Source organism: Callithrix jacchus, chromosome 4, assembly GCF_049354715.1.
Source record: "Callithrix jacchus isolate 240 chromosome 4, calJac240_pri, whole genome shotgun sequence".
NCBI classification, from domain to species: Eukaryota; Metazoa; Chordata; class Mammalia; order Primates; family Cebidae; genus Callithrix; species Callithrix jacchus.
The window spans coordinates 138,692,117-138,705,317 of NC_133505.1; the positions used below are offsets into that span (position 1 = coordinate 138,692,117).

Here is a 13,201-nt window from a genome sequence, read left to right on the forward strand (position 1 = left end):
CTTCAGCTGTTGATACTTGTGCATGCTTCACAAAGTTCTCATCGGGTCATTTATGTTCTTCTCTAAACTGGTTATTCTAGTTAGAAATTCTTTTATCCATTTTCTTAGCTTCCTTGCATTGGGTTAGAACATGCTCCTTTGGCTTGGAGGAGTTTGTTATTACCCACCTTCTGAAGCCTACTTCTGTCAATTCATCAAACTCATTATTTGTCCAGTTTTGTTCCCTTGCTGGCAAGGAATTGTGATCCTTTTGAGAAGAGGCATTCTTGTTTTTATCCTTTTGAGAAGAGGCATTCTTGTTTTTGGAATTTTCAGCCTTTTTGTGCTGGTTTCTCCCCATCTTCATGGATTTATCTACCTTTTGTCTTTGAAGTTGATGACCTTTGGATGGGGTCTCTGAGTGGACATGCTTTTTGTTGATATTGATACTAATTCTGTTTGTTAGTTTTCCTTCTAGCAGTCAGGCCCCTCTGCTGCAGGTATGCTGGAGTTTGCTGGAGGTCCAGTTCAGACCCTGTTTGCCTGGGTATCACTGGCAGAGGCCACACAACAGCAACGATTGCTGCCTGTTTCTTCCTCTGGAAGCTTTGTCCCAGAGGGGCACCCAGATGCCAGCCAGAGCTGTCCTGTATGAGGTGTCTGTTGGCCCCTACTGGGAGGTGTCTCCCAGACAGGATACAGGGGGGTCAGACACCCACTTGAGGAGGAAGTCTGCCCCTTATCACAGCTCAAACATTGTGCTGGGAGCTCTGCTGTTCTCTTCAGTGCTGCCAGGCAGGGATGTTTAAATCTGCTGAAGCTATGCCCACAATTGCCTCTTCCCCCAGGTGCTCTGTCCCAGGGAGGTGGGGTTTTATCTATAAGTCCCTTACTGGTGCTGCTGCCTGTTTTTCAGAGATGCCTTGCCCAGAGAGGAGGGACTCTAGAGAGGCAGTCTGGCCACAGAGGCCTTGCTTAGCCACAGTGAGCACCTGACCATCAGAAACCGATCTCAGATGCATGAATGAGTCCAGCTCTGACCAGAATTCCTCAGCTGAGCCCAGCCCCAATTGCTGGTCTCTGAAGTTTGAATGAAATAAAGGTTGGTTAAGTACCTAAATAAAGATAAGGTGGCATGACATAAAAAAAAAGGGAAAACTAATTCAGTTTTTGAAAAGGCCCCCAAAATGCAAACTGACTCTATGTAAAATATTATACCATCAAATTTCTCAAACAATCCTGATAATTTTAGGCCCTCCATTTTTATTTAACTTTTATGAATATTTTTTGTTCTTCTTAAAAAAATATAAAGGTGATCTTGTTGGAACAAAATGTTTCTCTACTGAGTTATTTGCAGTATAGGAAATCACAGCATAGATTTCCGCACCAGCATTCTCGACTCTGCTGTGAGTTGACCTCTGTCAATAAAAGTGGGGGCTTAATCTTCAAGTCCTTGACCTTTGGAATAATAATGACTTGTGGCCTAGGCTAAATTTCTATTAGTGAATAGGCAATATTTTTAAGCAACCTCTCAAGCTGCTAAATTATACTTTTAATTCTCTCTTAAGTGGATTCAACATGTAATATGCTGCTTATGGTTTGCCTCCAGTGGCATAGATCCCATAGTCAACTTTTGGAGGATTCGACATTTTGTTGAATCCTTCAGGGGAAGGCCTGGATATGCCTCACATGTAAATTCTCTGTTTCAACTGTGAAACAGAAAGAAAGAAGAGTCAAAGTAGCTTTCTGTTAGACACAACATTTTAGCCTCCTGAGCAAAACCTCAGAGAAATCTGGACTCCTAAAAAAAAAAAGAAGTTTCACATGGAAAATATGAACCAAGCAGAATCATTTCTAATTGAGACACATGAAATTTTTAACCTTGTAATATTTTTAACTTGTGATGTTTCACCTATGATCCCAAGATTTCCATTTCAAGTATTTACTAGATAATATGAAAGAGCAGTGGGTCAACATCATCAATTTGGTGGCAGAGTCTCATAAAACAAAGGGCATCTGCCTATTAATAACCTCATGCTATAAAAGGTGTGTGTGTGTGTGTAGTAAGGAGTTCTTTATTACCAGCAAAATTTATTGCTAAAGATCCTAAAACTGGTAATTAATAAACAAAGGTAATTACTTGGCAGCCTAACAAGATTCACACATTCAGAACTCTTGCAAATTTAAGGCACCTGCTAATGGTTTCCAGTGTAACAGCAGATCAGGGAAGTAGATTTAAGAGTAAATAAGTTGCATCATTGAAATTTCTTGTTTTTATTTTTCTCTTTTTTTATAATTTTTTTTTTAACTTTGTCATCATGAAGTCTCCTGTCTGAGAAGGATATAAAAGAATTTACTGTGTTTTATTTTTTCCCACAGAAAGCAAAATGGATCTGGAGTGGCCTATGAAATCTGGCAAATCTTCACCAATACTCTATTTCCATTTCCTGCCTGGAAACAGCTACATGAAGGTATGACTTTGAATTGTTTTGCAAGGCCAGGTGACCTGCAGCTGGCTCATGGTCAATTGCTAGAGCCTCACTGGAGATGTAAATACTGTTCATCTCTGCAGTTTTGTGTTACATAGCTAAAGACCACAAATATGTATGTAATGCATCTGAGAACACCAGTTCATTGACTGTCACATATGCAGCATATGGATACAGAATGACAATTATTTGCAAGGAGAACCAATTTAATGACAAAGAAACAAATACATAGTGGTGATGTGCTCTCGATTTTGTGTCTAAAAAATGGATTCAAAATTTTTTGTGCTATTTATTAGCTGCATCTGTTTTCCTATCAGTGCAATGTACATAAGGCTCTTGGGATGGGGTTATTGTGTAAGCTAAACAAAAAGAAGTATGTAAAACATTTGGCATGGTGCCTAGAACAGAGTAAGACATCAACTAGTACCTGCTATTAGTACTGATGTCAAAGGATGTGGCATTCTATTGTCTGGCTCCTCTCAAAAGGAAATTAAAACCTAAATTTATCTCATGTCAGTATCATCTCATATGACTGAGCCCAGAAGGCCACTAGGAAAACAAAATGGGAAAAAAACAGTGTCTGACTTGTAGCTCCAGAGGACCAGTATTTAGGTTTGGGCTGTTTGGTGCCTTTTAATCTGACCAACGTGGTGCTTCACTAGCATAAAACTTTCTCCCAAGGTTTTCATTTGCAGAAACAAGAAGACCCTTGAGACCAATAACTCATTATTTATTTTTAAATGTTCTGAAATAAAAATAATAGTGTGAGGCTTTTGCTTGAGTTTTCTTTCTGAAATGACCCTTGACAGGAACTGGAAATAGTTTTTGTCAATGCAGCCATTATCTCTCTTGTGACCAAACGGGATGTGGGAGGTAGGGTGGAATTTCTGAGTTCTTTGTACATAGGAAGAAAATGTCTGTCATTTAGTTAAAATAAATTATTGATTTTTAAATCAAATCAAAATATTGAGTCAAACAAGCAGGTACTATACTTGAATTTTCCCTTATTTGTAAGAACTGTTTTTCACTGTTTTATGAAGAGTGGGGGAAAATAAGGGGATATAAATAACAAAATCATGTTTTGGGCTTCATGAAACCCAGAAGGCAATTATAGGACACTCTGAAGAAAAAGTTTAAATTACCATCATTTCCCAGGAAAATAAATGATCTACTTTCTTGCCTTATCAGGTAAGCAAGCTGACAAAATGCTTTAAAAACAACTTGAGGATACTTAGATTCCCTTTTCACTGGAAGACTGTGCACAAAGCTCAAATTATTCTTCCTATACCCCAGTGCTTTCTCCTCTTCCTGGGAACAAGGGTGTTAAGTGTCCCCAGCATCACTCAGGGATTGGGCTTGAGAAAGTCTTAGGAGCAAGACAAATGACTGGTTTTGCTGGAAGGGAACTAAAGAAAGCTGGGCATGAATTTAAGTGGAATAATGACAGATCGCCTTAGCAGATCAAATGTTGATTTTCTCCAGGGATTAAGAGATGATGCAATTTGGGATTACTGTATTATTGCTTCTAGATCTGCAAAATATATGTGTACATGGCCTGAGAGTAAAAAAAGTAACATTCATTTCTTGTTTAAATTTCCTCCAAAGCTTTAATTGTTTCAGGAATAAATACACCCTCCTCAACATGAGAATTGGGGGTTTTCTGGCTCTGGCCCCTTCCTACTTACCCGTCTCTTTGGTGGTCTTTCTCTCCTTGCATTCTATATGACATCAGAAGCAGTGACATCACTGTACTACCCCAGGAATGTGCCTCTCTGCCTTTGAATCTCATTCTACTTTTGTCCAGAATGCTTCCATCTCCCTTATCTTCTTTTATTCCCTAGACTACCTGATAAATCATCATTTAAAACATTCTACTTAGCCCTGAATCTGGGTTGTATGTACTGTCTATGTGCTCTCAAAATATCTCTTTATTTTTCTCAATCATTATGTTTATCATAGTATATTGTAATAATCAGTTTGACTTTGATTTAATTGGTGCTAGGAGAGCAATGGTCAGTGGCCTATTTAAAAAAGCTCCCTGATGATTCTTATTTACAGCTAGGATTATGACCCATTGAACTGAATTGATAGCTCCATGAAGATAGGACAGTTGACTGTCTAGTTCACAGTTGCAAGTGCATTTTCTAGCTCAGTGCCAGAAACACAGCAATTGCTCAAGAAACATTTGATCTATAGATTAAATGTCTTTGTATCTCCAGTGTTTGTACAATGGTAAGCACAATTGTTTGTGGAAGGTGTAAATGCATAAATATGTTAAATTCTACAAAGATTTCATATATTAGTAAATTGTAGTCCTTGCTGTCACAGAGTTATAGTTGGATAGGAGTGAGGGAAATTCAAGAAACACACCAAAAATTCTGAGATAATCACTTGTGCATATTAATGATGAAAACATATTCAGTGGTTGTGATGATTTCTTACTGAGAATATCTCTCATGGTGAGGATTTTTTCTTCTTCTGAATGTAGACATTTTTGAAATAGTATGGCAATTGTTCACTTGATTGAAGCTTTCAGCAAATTCTGTTTAAGTTCTTTGGCAAACTGCTTAAATCTTATGAGGTCATTCCAGACCATTCGCCTTTCCCTGTTATGCACCAAGGCAGGAAATGTTTTCTCCTTTTTGAAATGAGCAATTCAAGGAGCTGGTAAAGAATGCACATGGCACAACATGCTATCAGCTCCCTCCAGCTGTTTATGGTGCTCTTTTTCATCTTAACAGGGACATCAAGTTCTTTTGGATATTCGTTATGGTTTTATACATAAGACAAAATAAACACTTCCTGTAGGGCTTCAGAGGGTAACTTCACTCAAGTCTTATCTTTCATTTTTCTTCAACAAAAAGAGGAAAAAGTAAGATTTGAGAGAGGATTGCTGTTTATCAGGTTATGCTGTGTTCTGTTGGCATATTTTAAAAATTTCTTTTTGGATTCTGAAAGCAGCAAAACTCCTCACCTTAACTTTCCCCATCTCATATCACTTAATTTTTCATACTGTGAGTGATCATGGCCCCCACCCAAGGTCATCTGAGAACAATTGTACCTTAGTCACTGACATTCTTAAGGTCTTGTTTAGAAGGAATTGTCTGGAGCCATTGCAATTGCAGTCTGACCTGAGTCATCCCAGACTGTGCCAGGGAGGCTAAAGAATTGAACTTTCCCCAAAGGAACTCTTGTTATTGTAGAGAATCTCCAGGATGAAATACACAGTTAGTGCTCAGTGCACATGCACTTTGTCTGGAATTTACCGTCTGAACAGGGACAAACCATGACCTTTTAATCAGGATAGGCTTAGATTGAATTTTTTGTGCAAAGTAAATTTCCTTTTAGTAGAATTTGCCAGAGAGGCCACCCTGTAGAAAGGTCTGATGGCTTAGTGGGAAGACCATGGGCTTTGGAGTCAGACAGACTTAAGTTTAAATCCTATTTCCGCCACGTATTTTGTGAATTCAGTAAGATACTTAACTTCTTTGAAGCTCAGGTTTCTCATGTATAAAATATAATAACCCACTCATGGTGTTGCCATAACGATCAAAAGAGTTAAGACAGATCATGTCCTTGCCTCTGGACAGCACTGAGCACGTCGTTTCCTTTGCTTGAAAACTTGCAAATGAATTTCACTAGCAAATCTATAGAAATATTTCTTATCTAAAAGAAATATCATGTCACTGATTTTGGCAAATACACATTTTATTTAGAAATCATAGTTAAAACTATGCTATGTTCTGTAGAAAGAGAAACAGATAGAGTGCCTTCCTACCCCCATTCAGATGTTATAATTAAAACTAATATAGTAAAATATGTAGAGAGCAAAACACACATTTGAATAAGGGAGAGTGGAAGAACATATTGGAAAAGGCACTAAATTCAAAGACCCGACCCTAACCTCAACTCTAGCTGCGGGATGGAAGGCTCACTTATAAAATAAGAATAATAGCTACCTTAATAGTGCTGTTCAGAAAATGAAAGGGTGGAATGTTTGTAGATCTACCTCAACAACATAATAGCACAAAAACTGCATTTAATTCTTAAGAACGGGGTGTATTTCTTCTCCTATTTACCAAAAACAAACTATTTTAAGAGTGAGGAATGGTATACAGTTGGAGAAAGGGTATTTTTTCAAAAGCCAGGGAGGAAGATGGTGGGTTTAGTTACCATATGCTAACTGAGAACAATTTTGCATTTTCTCAGCTGCCCCTTGGAAGCCAGGCTAGACTTCATGTAGTCAGTCCAGGTATTTGCTTAGTGGAGTGATTAGGTGGGGCTGGAATATAGACCTGTCTGGAAATAAGTAATCTTTCATAAACCTGTGTGGCTATGGCATGCTTGTGAAAAGGACTGTAGTGTATAAAACTATGGATGGTAAGACTGAGAATTTAAACAAAATAGAAGTTTGTGTGAACAGCAATAAAAATGATGTGTATGTTTGTTTATTTAAAGATCAAAATTCCTATCAGGTTGTGAAGGCATCTGCTACTAAGACAAACTAAATGTATTGGTATTAACAATTTGCTTCAACGGGTAATTTTTTCCTGACCATCCTTCTTAATTGTTCTGGAACGTTTTTCCAAAAGAGATTCTTCCATGTGTTGTATGTTTTGCAAACTCATTTTGAAGATTTTAGATCTTACTGACTTGTACTTTAACATTTTTTTTTTTTTGCCCTTGTCATTTTTTCATTTCCTCAAACATTGGCAAAATCTTTGTGTAGCCATTCTGTATGGTTCTGGTCTTAATCCCACATCTGAAGGTAGAGCCTAACAGTTCTTCCTTTTACACTAAATGCTTCTGCTCCTTGGAGAGCAGCCGAGGGAACAGTAATGGCCATTGGTCTTTTTTGTTTAAAAGGACTAAATTATAGAAACTATAGATTATACAACAGTAAGACTTTAAATTGCTAAAACTACATGTTCTTATCATTGTAATTCGAAGCCGATATACAATGAGTCACTCATCTGGGTTACACTTAGGGAATAGGTATGGTATGTTATTGTGAATGGATAAAACATGAGCTCATCTTTAACAAGCTTTCATCTAAAGTTCTTTTTATTAAATTACCAAACAAGTTGGCCACGAGGTAGTGGTTTAGAGTTCAATGAGTGCAGGGAGGAGGCAGGGAACATTTGGGGAAGTGGACTCCTGGCTGGATATGATGATTTTCAAGGGGTACCCAGTGAGAACCCCTTGTGGTGATGTGATTATGGTGAAGGGTTGACTGGAGAAAGGAGACACAGACAAAAATAATAGCAGAAGGCCACTATTTTGACCACTCTTATTTTTGCCTAGGACCAATCTTATTTAGAAATAAAGTTTCGATCTTGCTGCTTTTTCTGAGGTGAAGTATTTAATAGAAAATAGTAGACTTAGCCTGCTTAATTACTGTGGCAACAGCAGACCATCTTCCTTATACCATCCTTCCCTATAGTGACCCATATGTCAACATGGGTCTTCCCATATCAGCAAAATACTAATAGACAGTGTAGTCCAGATCTTTATATGTAGACACTTGAGTTAGTGTATTCTTACTCACTCCTGTAGAGCTTCTGTGTTTCCTGGTCAAATTCATTTTTGCTTAAAAACAAACACAACATACTAGATGAGAGATGAGAACAAAGGCCCATGGGAGCTTTGAGATGGGAAAATTACTTAACACTTGGTTTTGGGGAGTGGGAGGCAGAGATGAAATAAGAGCTTATTGAGATGTCAAACCTGAGGTGGACCTTGATGGAAAGGTGAGATTCATGACTAATATAGCTGTAGGGAACAGAATGGGTAAGGGTATGTATTGCAGGGAAGTCACACGGGCAAGTTACAAAATTGCTGTGTGGGGTAGTAGGATTGCCAAGATGGAAGGCAACTGATTGGTGGTAGCTGCTGTCATGTGGAATATTTCTTTCTAAATTTAGGGTGTAAATTGGGCTAGATCATCATATTTTAGTTAGAATCTTTTAAGTGTTATTTATACATGTTATTTATAGATGATCTAGAAAAGAATGTTGAAAAAATTAATTTAAAAAACACTCAATATTCGTATGCAAATCGTTGCTCCTTTATCTTAAACCTCTTTTGCTTTGTGAAGTATATTCTTTTCTCCATTAGCTAATCCTACTGTGGAAGTATTTTACTGGATATTTTTCCAGATCCATATAACATTCAATTTCATATTACTATTATAATTTAAATTCATAAATACATATTTTTAAAGAGCAGAATCATAGAATCAAAAGAACACCATATTTGAACAGGGATTTGTGAATTTTTTAGTTTTTATTTGTCAAATTCCACATTCATAATTGGAAAAGGAACATTTGTCAGATCAAATTATAGAGAGGAATAAAAAAACCCAACCCAATTATATCTTCAAATTTCAGCAACTCATCTCTGAGCTGTTCTCTCTAAGTCTCTTCTGTGAGGCACCAGAGGGATGTTTGTTCACTCCCAGGGCTACCTGGGTAGCTGCTCAGTAATTAGGTGGATGTTGCTACAGTTAGATGATTTAGAGCACATATAGAATTATCTGTTTCAGACTTATATTGGGTTTTCTTCTTTCTTTTTTGTACAGCCTTGGTTACGAACTAGGATAAAAACAGTCTACTTAAACACAGAAACAAGTAAGACTGGAAGGTGGCATTTTTACAATGCTCTTCCAAGAAAACTATAATGAGTGGAACATGAGGTTTAAAAAATTATTTCAGCATCAGTGAAATCTCATTGCAGACTTTAGAAGAGATCCAAATACCAATCATGTTCAGTTCCCACTTGATGATTCCTCATAGTGGCCCATCCTAACACAGTTTCAGATCAGGCATCTTCAGTCCTGTGGGTTACCTGATCCAAAGTCTATATGCATTGTATTCTTTGTGAGTAATCTGTGTAAATGTAAGGGGACCCTAGACTGCTTTGTGTCTGCTACCAGGCATAATTCTGGGTGCTTAAGGAAATGCGTCTATACAATGCCTGTCACCAAGACGAAGACCCTCAACATTTTGTTGTGGTTTAATTAGTGCAGACTGATTTTAATTCAGTCCAGGGATATTCCAAACACAGCATAAGTAGAAAGTAACATTGAGATCTAAATATCCATGTATGAAATTCAATGTTGAATAGAGAAAGACCTGTATCCTTGCTTCCTAAGTTCTCTTTAAAGTTCTCAAAGCATTCAGAACTTTGAATGTTCCATATGATTACTCCTCTCCATACATACATATCCAATAGTTCATTAATAGGTAAAGGATGAAAGGACTTGGAAATGAGATTGGCAAGAGAAGATATTTGAGACCTAGGGTCTGTGAGCTATGTTTTCTCCCTTCAGAGTATTTTTAAAATGTTAGTTTTCTCCCTTCAGACTATTTTTAAAATGTTAATTTTCTCCCTTCAGAGTATTTTAAAAATGAAAATGGAATAATTTTATTTGTAAATTGTGCTTGATGTAAGGATGACCTGAGCCATAGACAGATAACATTTGGGCTGAATTTACAGAAAGCTTCTTGCAAAAATCAAAATCTGGTTGTTAGTAATGTCTAATAATAAATGATTATGACAGCAAATATTTAATGACCTATTTATAAAATAAACTATTTTGTTTCTTAATATTATTTATGTTACTTGTGGGAGCCAGTTTATCAGATATTGCCCACAGATCCAAGTGAAATCGGAATAAAGGCTAAGAGGAAAAAATATACCTAAAATTCACTGTTTAGCTGTTTTACCTTTTAAGAACTCTAGAGATCCTTCAGAGAAAACTGGAGATAATGTAAAAGAAAAATTTAACACAGATGCTTTCATCTATTGATATGAACAATGATTTGAAAGTTGACCAAAACTGATGCTTTATTCTATCTCATACATGCCTTTGGACAACCCCAGTGATTTTTAAAATTTTATTTTTTATTCTAATTTTAATTTTGTAGAGATGAGGTCTTATTGTGTTGCCCAGGTTGGTCTTGAACTCCTGGCTTCAAGCAATCCTCTGGCCTTGGCCTCACAAAATGCTAGGATTGCATGCATAAGCCACCAATTCCAGCACCCAGTGATTTTTTAAAGACTATATTGTATGTAGGTTTTGCAACATGAACCAAATGCTTTTCATTTTCCCAAAGATTAATCATATTATTACTTTTCTAGATCCTTAAAAAACAAACATTATTTGGGGGCTTGTGTAGTAGGCACTTGTTAGACATTAAAAATACAAAAATAGGTAGGTGTTGTCACTGCTGTCATTCAATGAATAGTATATCCAATTGGCATCAATATGACTTTTCATATAAACAATCAGATACAGCCAAAGACATGACTTGGAACTGCTAAGCATTATATATAGTCTTGCAAAACAGAAAAACTAACCAAAAGTGTAAAGAATGAAGGGAACAATAAAGATAGGAACAGAAAATAGTAAAAGAGTATAACACTCAATCTAGGAGAACAACACCACAAAAGGGTAAGTTCATTGAAAAGGCTACTGTTTCCCTAGTTTCCACCCCTCTCCTGCCAGGGCAGGTTTTTGAACCCTTTACAAGGGTGGGAAGTCCAAATAGAGCCCCAGTCTTGACGAACTTTTGAGGCAGAGATTAGGAGTTTCAGGCTGCCTGAAGCAGCTGGAATTTATAAAGTAGGGTACCAGAGAAGAGGAAGCTGCATGAAGGGTGGACACTAAAACTCTGTGTTTGGATTCACTATGCATCTTTGGTTTGGGATTAGCTTGGCTTGTGTAGGACAAGATTCCATGAGACCTCCCTGGGATTTCCTTCTACAGGGCTGGACAGTGATGGCAGAGGGTTGTTAGAGTTTTGGTCCAATCAGAGAGCAAATAAAAAATGTAGATCTATGTATCGATTGTATGTTATGTCCATACTAGATAATAGTGCACTTTCTCTAAAAAAGTGATATGAAATATTTTGTCTACATGAATGTGTGGATGTTCCCCAGGTCTTGCTGGAGTAATTCCTAGAAATAGAATTTTCCATGACTTATTCAGTCCTACAATTATCAAATTAATATTAATCTGTAAAGCAATGGATAAGAACTTGGCAGAGGCAATCTGATCTTAAAATGAAATAGTCTTAATCTAGTACTAAGTCAAAGTAGAGAAGGATTGAATTGGATTTAATAGTTCCTCAAAACTGATTTTTAAAAATAAACTTTCAGTTTTAGTTTTTAAGAATTAGAAATTCAAAAAATTCCTCCATCCTACTTTTGCATTAAATATCATATTCTTTGCTGTGCACCAAATCTTTTGGTATAGACTTAAAAACATTGAAAAGACTTAAGAATTGAGAACAAAAGGAAATTAGAGTTTTCAGGAATAATATTGAGTTTAGATACAAACCAACAATATTCCTGAGTTGAAAGGTTTCACCTCAAATATCTTCAAATTTTGGAAAATAAAAAAAAATCATCATTTGTTTTATTTAGAATGATGTTATTTTTAGTTATGTTTTATGTATTATTAATACAATGTGATATAATACAGTCTTGAATTATTAGTAGGGGAACAAAAACATGAAGACTAGTATAAAATTGACTGACCTGTGGCTATGTGTCCTTCACAGCTGTTTGGCCTTTTCAAAAGTCCTGCTATCTTTGTAATGCACAGTTTTAGCTTTCTGTGTTGTATTGTGTGTATCTATGGTTATTCATGCTGAACAGAGAACAATTTCTAGATGTCTATTTCTAGCATCTAAGCAACTTTACTGGTACTGTTTTTTTTTTCTGTTTCTGTTAGCTCAGATGTTTGCAAGCCTATTTGCATAAAACAAGGAAAAAGGCTCATGCAGAGTGGCTTTCTATATTGAGTAGAGATATTACACAGACATTCACAATTATTGATTACATTTAAAAGTCCTCATAATGACTATAGTCTATAGAGTTGGGATGTGTATGGGAACCAAGAATACATGGTTTTGCCTTTCATGGGTTGGTCACTTTCCTAATGAACTTGCCTTTTCATCTGGCCAGGTATTAGTCTTATCAGCTATAGTATGTCAAGGTCTTCCAAACTTCACACGCCTAATAAATAGGATCCATACATTAGAATTTCTCAGTTATGATTGTGTTAGTTTCCTTCATATTTATTCATCTTTTTCATGTGTAGCTATGAAAAGAAATTTGTTTCCCATAAGTCACTTAAAAGCATATCATACAATAGTTGCCACCTACATCACTAAAGATTTGTATATCAATAATTTGAATTTACCTGTCAAATGTGGACAAATATTCTTCATTAAAAGTTTATTCTAAGTAGAAAAAAATGACATTGAGAGTATATGGTAGCTTGTTTCTTGTGTGATTTTTTGCAATTTTGTATTTTGAGCTCATCTTTAGAACTTAATCTGTGATAATTTTGTGACACCTGAACTGGGAGTATATACTCCTCCAGGTAGGAGATTGTTTGCTTCAGACAAGCATCCTGAGACATTATTTATCTAGTAATAATTTAATTCCTTACCTTTGGCTTTCTCAGACCGCACAGGTCATTTGAAGTTTTATCTTAAGACCTGTAGTCTTGAATATCTTTCCCCCAAATTCAGATAAAGACTAAAACGTTTTCATGATACTTCTCTTTTCTAAGAGATACATATTTTCTAGATGCCCTCTCCTGCCTCCTACCCTGGAGGTCCAACTTTATCCACAAGATCTCCATTTTAACTCACCACCTTGCAAGTATCTAAGTTCAAACTCCGTTCTCTAGGTTCCAGGGATCAGAAAATGCCCTCAGG

General features: G+C 36.5%; 1 long non-coding RNA gene across 10 annotated transcripts in view; it reads left to right on the top strand.

Moving 5' to 3' along the window:
• Positions 1-2,357: 2,357 nt before the first annotated feature.
• Positions 2,358-13,201, top strand: part of LOC128931823 (uncharacterized) — a 115,072-nt gene continuing 104,228 nt past the window's right edge. For all 10 annotated transcript variants that reach the window (XR_008480838.2, XR_008480829.2, XR_013534921.1 and 7 more), the window contains exon 1: positions 2,358-2,450. This is a non-coding gene — a long non-coding RNA (uncharacterized LOC128931823). The remainder of the gene's footprint in view (positions 2,451-13,201) is intronic.